This window comes from Adiantum capillus-veneris, chromosome 28 (genome assembly GCF_014529385.1).
Source record: "Adiantum capillus-veneris isolate H3 chromosome 28, ASM1452938v2, whole genome shotgun sequence".
NCBI classification, from domain to species: Eukaryota; Viridiplantae; Streptophyta; class Polypodiopsida; order Polypodiales; family Pteridaceae; genus Adiantum; species Adiantum capillus-veneris.
Window position 1 is genome coordinate 23,476,946 of NC_140958.1, and position 9,974 is coordinate 23,486,919.

Consider the following 9,974-nt stretch of genomic DNA (forward strand, 5'->3'; position numbering starts at 1 on the left):
AGAGGGGTTTATGGAGGAGACAATGAAAGAGCCAAGTCAGCCAGTGGAGGAGCCAAAAGAGCCTATGGATGAAACCCTGGATGAGGAAAGCAGGCCTAGGGATGAGCAAACTGATATGGATGAGGCAAGGATGGATGATGCAAGCCGGCCAGCCGAGGCAGAGGAAAAGACCTTGGAGAAAACCCTAAATAAGGCAGAAAGAGCCATGGGGGAGACCCTTGATGAAGATGTGAATGATGACTATGAAGATGTGAATGATGAAGGTGAAGCAGAGGAGAGCAACAACGACAACAACACTACAGAGACCCAATATGGACCCTTGCTACCTGTAGATACGGTTGTTCCGGTAATGTCTATTCAAGTATGGCAAAATATGTTCAGCTTCTAACTACTTATATGTACTTGTCAACTTTTACAGAGGTTGATTATCTTGGACCTCAATGGATTGCTGCTGATGCACGTGCCTCTCGGTGACACAGAACCCTTTGAGGATTTGCAAACATTTCGGATGGGAACTTGTCGAGTCGTGGTTCATCCAAGAACCAAGGAATTTATTCAGTTTCTTCTTCCGCGCTTCAGAGTTGCCATCTGGTCTTCAATGCAAAGGCAAAACTTGTCGCCACTAGTTACAATAGTTTGCGGTGTATGCGGCGCTCACACGTCAGATTTTGCTTTTTTGTATGATCAAAGAAAATGTGTTACCATTGAGGGCCACTACCACCCTAAAAAACCACATTTACCTCTTTTGTACACCAAATCGGTGTACCCTTTGATGCAACTAATACACTACTGATTGATGATACTCCTGAAAAGGGAGAACTAAATCCACTAGGAACAACTATCTCACCACCTTCTTTCGAGGGGCATTCCTTTGATTTTTACCTTGAAGACATTCTGATTCCATACTTACAGAAATTGTATCTGAGTCCATTGTTCACGGACGAGTTTGTACTTTCTAATGAATTAAGATGACTCTTCTATCATGTCTTTGTCTTGTCTAACATTGAGAGAGAGAGAGAGAGAGAGAGAGAGAGAGAGAGAGAGAGAGAGAGAGATTTGACATGCTAAAGAAATGTATTTCAAGCACACTTATATTCACATGGCACAATTGACAAATGAGCTCAAAAAACTTCATGTATTGAAAGTCATTCGTATACACTTGGGTTCACAAGAAACTCTGTTACATTGACACTATTTCAACCCGACCATCCAACTCTTTGCACAAAATATCTTTTTCCCTTCGCCGCATCAGCTTACGGCCAGCTAGGAAAAAGGAAAAATCTGATAGGTCCCTGTCCATTGACTCTTCAATTATGTCATGCCGTAACTGCAGAAGAGTGCATAGCTCCCTTATTGTAACCACCAACATTAGGCCATGCTCTTTATCAATCACTTCCACATCCACAACAGGATTATCTTCCAAACCTGCAGAAACCTGGTCCATAGCAATGTACTTACCTTTAAGCAGTTGTGATCGCATATACCAAAAGGAGACTAACAGTGATTGGCTTGCAATCATGTCCTTGACAACTAGAGTATCAAGTGTGACCTCGCACCGTAAGCCAATCTCTTCCTTTACACACCATCCTCTGTCAAGAAGTTTGTCACAGGATGACTGCTGAATGACTTGCACATGAACATAGTTTTCGTAACACGGATATTGTAGCTATGAAACAACTCTATGAAGAGTGCAGCAGGACAAAAGTTTGCAATTCTAACCAGTTTGGTGGGAATAGAGCTACGTAGAGACCTCTGTATATCCTTGTAGAGCTTACTTCGCATTGCCTCCACCATTGTTTCCTCGGGAACTGGCCAGTCCACAGTGTTCCAATCGGTTGGTAGAGACAGTTTCACCAATATGCCATTCTTATTCCCTGAGCTGAGTTGGTAGAAGTGGTCATAGAAATTTTGCTGCTCCTCCCTGAATACTGTAGAGAACCAATGTGGACATGAACAACAAGGAAGAGGCCTATTATGCACTCCACGGGCTCCCATTGCTCATAAGAAGAGGGATAAACATCTGCAATATATATAACAAGAGTTGAACTAAGAGTATCAATAAGTAAAAATGACAAATCTAATGTAGTTGAGCTGTGAAGAATGGAGACATTGCTCATAAGAAGAGGGATAAACGTTGAAAAATATATAAGAAAAGTTATAATGAGAGTATCAATAAGTGAAATGACAAATCAAATGAAGTTCAGATGTCAAGAGTACTTACAATTGCAACGTGGTTGATGTATATCTGATACATTTCCACCGTTTCCTATCACGTCTAGATGGGTAAACACATGCTGAACAAGAACTTCCTTTACAGATCTTTTGCCGATTTCAACCTTGAAATCCAACACTCTGGCCTTCCATGCTGAGCGGTAAACATTGATGCCACTAGACCTCTTGGGTCTTCTTGGTTGCATGAGGACCCATGAACCTTTGTTTATCCTTTGTCCAACCCATTGGTTCTCTGCACTTATTGAAGTTGATATTGTAATTGAGGATATGCTACTACTTGGCCTTCTAGGCAAAGTGCAGTTGTTGGTTGTTGGTGTGAGAGACAGTAAACACCTAGAGCTTCTTGGGCGAGAAGACGTGGAAGCCATAGCTCTCAGAGAAAAGCTTTAGTGGAGGGAGATTCACTTTGAAAGTATTCTAATGGAGGGAAAGTGTTTAAGAATTCCAATATCTTGTGCGGCTTAATGGTCACCCTCCAGTACGTTAATGACCATAAGAGAGTATCAACAATGGAACCACTGGCAAGCACCTAACAGCTCGGTAAAAGCAAGGAAGTTACGATGCCACAATCCTAGATTCGTGAAAGTTTTTAGGCTATTTTCCTATTTTTTGAGTCTTTCCACGTTCTTTCCTACGTAACGTAGCCCTCCTGCTCATTGGACGCGCTCTATTTTTCTCTCTCTTCATATGGCCCTCCAAATGACCTCCAAAATTTCCTAATGAAGAAGCTATCCAGGGGGTTGGGCAACCTTGCCCTACCAATTGTATTGAAGAGTGGCAGTGCCTTCCAGAAGGTGTTGGTGATGTTGACCTACCAAAAAAAGAGGTAATAGATCATGGATTTGTCTTTTGCTTAGCATATGATATGGTCGTAGAAGAAGTCCTTGAAGAGCAGCAAAGGTAATCGAGAAATTCAATTTGCTCTCGCATGAAGTAGTTGAGGATGAAGTGTCAAAGGCTATGGCAGACAAAGATTGGCATGGTGAATTAGGTATAGAGTGTGTGCCGTTTGAAGAACCTACAATAGAGGGTATGCTTGGGAAACAATAGGCTTCGATATGCAGTAGGCGGAGGCACATTGCAATGTGTTGCTACTTTATGCTATGCTATGGATACATATGGTGTTGAAGGTTTCTCTACAGGTATCTTTGTATCGGTTGCCGGGATTTTTTGAAGAGGATTATGATATGGAGAGCTCTCTAGCAGGTGAGAGAATCATGATGTATGGTGGAAATGCTTCACAGGTTGGTATACAAGCTTATTTTGTGTATGAAGCGAGCGTATGGATACAAGGAACTGAAGATCAATGCTATGCCAAGCTACACAAGAAGCTTGTTTTCGGGTTTACATGTGTAGGAAAAACGTTGATTATGCATGTACTATAGATGCATGGCTATGCTCAATGCCATGTATTTGATCCCGACAGAGTTTGCATCACAGTTCGGAGAGCCTATGGCTTTCTATTTGACCCAGGCGGATGCTACCGCAGATAGTGAATCTCTCTCTAACTATCTACTTCTATCTGGTTGGGCAATGATGGTACAACTAAGTTATGTTGGTCCAGAATAATGGCTATAGCCTCGCTATGGAATCATGCAGATACAAGTCGAAGTGGTGGAGTCGATGCCAGATGCCGATAGCGGCAAGCTTGATCATGATGTGTATGCTAGATGTGGAAATTAGCAGGTCAAGTATTGGTTTTTGGTCTCTAATGGTCGAAGTGCTTGCAGATGCATAAACATGGTCTTTAGCTACTCTATGGCTCGATCATTGGCTTGTCACTTGAAGGTTTTTTCAGGTCCATTTCATGTTAAAGCTAGGACGAGGCCATCTACCATGATTACATTGAGGGTCGAAGCATCCAATGCTTGTAGCGGCAATATCTACAAATATCAAAGAGATGGTTTGGTTATTAGAAGGCCAATTATTATCTTCTTGCGGTTGTAAAAGCCGGGTCGTCTTCAAATAATGGTAAAATTTTCAAAGCTTGTGGAGGTGATCGGCATCCGGTGGGAATGGCAGCTAAGTCGCAAGTTAACTTTTTTTAAAAAAAATTGCCATGCTAAAAAAAAACGAGGGCGGACTGTAGTTCATGAAGAGAGGGCTGCCACTTGCATGGAAGAAGGGCGCATGCAGTGGAGGGGAAGGTCAGGTGGTAGTTCCAAGAGAGGAGGGTGCCATCTGTGGCATGCAGGCCGTGAGGGCTGAGCCAGGGGTACAGATGGGAGATGGGATAGGTGTAGGAGTCGGGCTGTATATGGATAGAGGGGAAAAGCCGCCACGGACAAGAGGCGCATGAAGCATCAAGTGTGAGGGGCCGCCAGGGCTGCGACACATCAAAGGAAGAGGAGCGCCAAGGTGGTGGACTGTTGCAGGGCCGCGCCACAGGAGGTGAAAGAAGGATAAGCCATCAACGAGGGGGCTTGAGCTTGGGGAGTTGCAGAGGCCATGCCATGAGCTTTGAGGGCTGAGAGCCGCCAGGACGGCAAAGGTGTCGAAGAGCATGAGAAGGGGGACAGTTGGTGATGTATGAACAGAGAGGGGAGTCGGTTGCAGTGACGAGAAGCCCCTACTTGTATGAAGGAGGGGAATCAAGAGCAGCAGGAGGACGTGCCTTCAAGGGCGCTGCAGGAAGGCCAGTGAAGGGGATGCTTTGCTCAATATAGAAGGGGACATCAAGAGCCAGCCCGAGGGCAGAGGTGACGAGGGGCTGCGTCTGTGAGAGGCCGCCATGGGCTGCAGGGTGATGACACCATTAGGGGAGCAGGGCCGCCAAGGGGTGGCAGTAGTAGGAGGAGATGGTAGCACTACAGAGGTGAAACATGATACCAATGCTAGCATGGAAGGTACAAAGAAAAGGAGGGTTCAAAAATGGTGAAGGAGGGCATTTGAGGAGTTGTAGGCACACTGTAATCAGCTTTGGGGGTCATCTGTAGAAGGCTGAGTAGAAATCTGAGCAAGAAGGGTGATCAAGAGAGAGGCCTCCATCAGTCGGAGGAGTCAGCAAAAGAGGAGTGCAAGGCAAGGCCACCAGAAGTTGAAGGATTGCTAGTCGAGTATAAATGGTAGTTGTGAAGAGTGTTGCACACAATAGAGGAGTCGGCCACGGATCGACTGCATAAGGGAAGCCGTTTGCTGCAAAATTATGGCCGACGCCATCATTGTACCCGAATTCTTGTTTTTTTTCTATGCATAAGTGGATTTATGGTCTAGTTGGGTTAGTGTTTGTGTTGGATTTGCCATCATTCTTCTCGTCTATCTTGTCTTGTGCATCTTGCTCATGGTAGCAGTGGCTCCGGATTGCATGTGTGTGTGCAGAGAGAGAGAGGGAGAGAGTGATTGTGGTCGCAGATTGAGGGTGGTTTTGTGTGCGGTGGAGGCTTGGGAGGTCTTCCGGTGTGAGTGTGTTTACAGATAGGGTGCATTGGTGTGTGTGTGATCAGTAAATGCGATTGTGTGTAGCCGAAGTTCCTCGTAAGCGAGGCTGTTTAGTGCAAGTTGCAGAAAGTATGCGTGCATGTATGTTTCTGAGTGCCTTGGGATGCTAGATATCTGCTGGGCTATAGAGCGGCATCTAGTTTGTGTATTGTGTGTGTTCCCATTTCCCCCATCCCAACAATGCAACCCATTGTCCCCATAGATCCACGAACTTTGATTCGTATGAACAAATACACAATATTTTGTTGATAGAAGATCTTCCTATCTATATATATGTACGTGTATGTGTTGCAAAAACCTAAACGGAAAAGCGGTTGGTCCGTTATCCATGATGCATAGAGTGAGAGTACTCAATTACACCCTTGCAATGCCGGAGTTGACAAGTCGGTACATCCACAGGAGGTCATCACCCTTCAAAGGCTCCACCTTCACTTCATTGCTAAGCATGTATGGCGTGATGGTGATGTGTTTGACCACTCCTAGCCTTTTAACTAGCAACAGTTGCAAGTAGTTACTGTAATCGACTCGTTGCATGAATTCCACACCACTTAATTGTAGCTCATCTCCTGCACTAGGTTTCAGACGTGGTAGACAATTTCTTCAGGATGAGTTGCACGAGGAGAGGAGGAAGGCCCTCTACCCACCCTATAAAACAACAAGGAAAATAGCCAAACCACTCCTCTCTAGGGCATGGGAACCTCCTTATCACCTCCGCTTTGGGGTTGTCGAAGTGAACTGGTAGCACTCGCATGCGCGCCACAAATCGATAGGCGATCTTCGGCCGCTTTGCTTTGGATGACCTTCTTTTTGGTAGCCTAGGGACGATTCTGCTTTTTGAACTCAAAGCACTCGCGTGGCCAGGTGTTTCTCCTTCCTTGGGGGTCATGTGATTTAGGATTGGCCTAGCCCTCCTTATCCTTTGGCACAAGCAGCCGCTTTGGGCCACTTAGGAGTAGAGGTTACACTTTTATTTTTACATTCCTTGGGGAAGAGAGGCTTCACTAACCTCTTTCCTTCCTTAATATGGACGATTTCTTTGTGGTGGACGTGGATGTAGAGGATTTCTGCTTCTCCTTTACTTCCGTTCATGGCACTCATTGATAGAGTGTGATGGGCGGCGACGGCAATGAGAGCAGCCTACTACCCTCCCTCTGGTGGCTCTTAATTTCCTATTAGAATGAGAGCTGCAATATGGAGAACTCACTTCCTGGATGTTGATGACGGGGTATTCTGGCAGCAGCACTTCGATGAAGGCCGTTAGTGTTTCTTCATTTTCTTCCTCCTCCATTATCCAATTGGAGAATTCCCGCAGCCACTCGTCCATGGTTGACGACATGTATCATTTTCAACGTTGTAAATTGAAGGGTTCCGAGAAGCCATCCTCAGTGGGGACACCAAATGACAAGCACAAGCACAAAACGGATGCTAGTGGCCTCTACGCCAGGACCATGCACACTGAACTCATCACGGAGAGTGAACAGAGGGCACCACCTAGCGTTGAGCGGCTAGGACATGGACATCAACAATGCAAATAATCACAGCACACACCACACACACGCACACACACAGATAGAGAGAGAATGAGAGAGAGAGAGACGGAGACATAGACGTAGATGATGAAAACCCTTTGGGATGTGAGGGCAAACTTGATGCAAGGAATGAGAGAGAGAGAGACGGAGACATAGACGTAGATGATGAAAACCCTTTGGGATGTGAGGGCAAACTTGATGCAAGGTGGTATTTATAGAAACCTTCATTTTGGCGAGGTGGAGATTTTGGTGAGAGAGAGAGAGAGAGAGAGAGAGAGAGAGAGAGAGAGAGAGAGAGAGAGAGGGAGAGACTATAGTGCATTCTCTAGGGAAAATTCACGTGTGTGGAGATCCCACTCCTGTGTGTAGCGACCCTTGGAGTCAGTGTGTGTGCATGGCTTCCCTCTCAAGTGCTGACCCCCCGATAGTGACCTCTTAGTGCCGTTTTATAGGTGCAGGCTTGCTTAGTTTAGGATAATATGATTAGGCTTGCGCCCTAATCAGGAGAGACAAAGCAAGGAGTCAGGTTCCAGATGGTTGACCTTTGCTTTGTTTTAGGAGAATTTTAAAATGATATCTCCTAGGTGGTCCTTTGTGACAATCACCTAGAGAGAGGTGGCAGTATACAAATGGTTTTTTACAAAGATTTGCTAGAAAACGTAAAATAGATTGTCCTATGGGTTTTTTTACTAGTGAAGTGTGTCGTGGATGAATTGCCGATGAATCGTAGGCTTCACTGGTGCGTGAGTGTAGTGCGTTTGTCACTTTTGGGGCCGGCTGGGGCATGCCTTCGGAATCATTTCTTGATTTGTTGTCGCCATCGTATGATTTTGGTTTGTTTGTCAATGTGTCATCATCCATTTTTGTTGCTTCTTTCCTGCTTCTTGTGCGTGTCGTGTGTGTGCATTATTGGTGCGTACGTGATTGTGTGTGTGTGTGTGTGTATGCATGTAGTGTATCTATGTGTTTGTGAGCGTGTGTGTGTTTTTATAGAAAGAGAGGGAGTGGGCTGGATTTTACAAGACGAGAGAGAGAGAGAGAGAGAGAGAGAGAGAGAGAGAGAGAGAGAGAGAGAGAGATGTGAGGGAGTGTGTGTGTGTATGTATGCATGTGTGAGTGTTTGTGTAATGTGTGTGTGTATATATATATATATTTTTTAAATTTTTGTTTACATAGAGAATGAGAGAGAGAGGGAGTGAGGGTTGAATGAGGGTGAGAAATGGAGAGAGAGCGAGAGATGGAGAGAGAGATGTTGAAAAAGAGAGTGTGTGTGTTTGTGTGTAAGGGTGGGGGAAAGAGAGAGAGAGAGAGACCTTATCCTGGCGATAATGGATGTGTGTGTGTGTGTGTGTGTGTGTGTGTGTGAGAGAGAGAGAGAGAGAGAGAGAGAGAGAGGCACATTACCTCTAACCACAAATTGTTAGCAAATTTTTGTGCTGATGGTTAACAATTTGTTTCCAGAGGTAATGCTTCTGATGGTAATGTGTTGCCAGACCTCCTTCACCTTCTGTTACATCACATGACCTAACACTTGTGCTCGAGGATGTGCAAGCTTGGAATTTTTAGGGTTCAATTGACCTCCTTCTGTATCAATCCTTTGAAAGCATAGCTGCAACTTTGATAGGTGCTCCACTCTTGAACTATAACAACCTATATCATCCATGAAGACCCTGATAAAGTGACCCAAGTAGGGGCCAAATACCCTGTTCATGGGAAAGTAGCATATGCATTCACCAACCCAAACGGAATCTTGTGGCAATAAAAACAACCCCATGGAGATATGAACGTGGTCTTTAGCTGGTCATCAAGTGAAATCCTATCTGAAAATACCCCAAAAAGCCATCCATAATTGAGTATCTCTCATGCCCATCCACCTAGTTTAGGATCTCGTTGGAAAGGGGGAAGTCGGAAAACCACCAGCACACTCAGTGAATGCCTCTCTATAGCCCAGTGATTTCACAGCACCCCAATCCCCTATTTAACACACATCTCCATACACAATTTGCAACCTACGATCGTTCGTGCCCATACCCAACCAACCCTAGCTGTGTGCACCCATCCACAAAGCATGTACTCAATTATCTTAACCTTTGACACTCCGTAGCACTATATAATCACATATAGGCAATCCAATAACAAACAACACTCCGACTCCTACCAAATCTTTGGCAAGCACCCGTTTTCCTTCAAGCTTGTAGACTTGAACACATTGACATCCACATAGGGATCTCTCACACATATTAATTACCCACAAGATTTACTACCCCTTGCACATATCATACTCACACACATATATGGCGAAAAACAAATGAATATAGGAGCCTAGAGGGCAAGAATGTTCACTTGAACAATAGAACTATAAAGATTATGGTGACACCGATGCAATTAGCTTCATTTAAAGAGTGTAAAATGATGATTTTTTGGAAACAAATGTCTTTCTTTTGCACTACTTTCCCTTTGAAACTTTTGGTGCCTTCTCGTATGCTCATCAAGGCAAACCCTCAAACCAACTCTCCTTCTTCTGTGGTTCTCAACCCTATACAGCAGCCTGAGGCCCTCTTTTGTAACCAAGTGGTGGCTCCCTAAGCTAGTGCTGGCTCCTTATGGTAGTCTTCCCCTCTGTAACAAGCCCTACAATTCATTTTCAACCCTTCAAGCTCTTGCAACAATCTCCCTTCCAATTGGCGAGCCCCTTTAGCCACCCCATGTTGTCAGGACACGGGTCCTGTACCCTAAGAACTAGGTGAGGCAAGGACTACAGCCAACGGCAGGGCT

The 9,974-nt window shown here is 44.9% G+C and overlaps 1 pseudogene; it reads left to right on the forward strand.

Moving 5' to 3' along the window:
* The first annotated feature begins 2,279 nt into the window (after window positions 1-2,279).
* LOC147420176 (uncharacterized) lies at window positions 2,280-3,725 on the forward strand (annotated as a pseudogene).
* The last annotated feature ends 6,249 nt before the right edge of the window (window positions 3,726-9,974 follow it).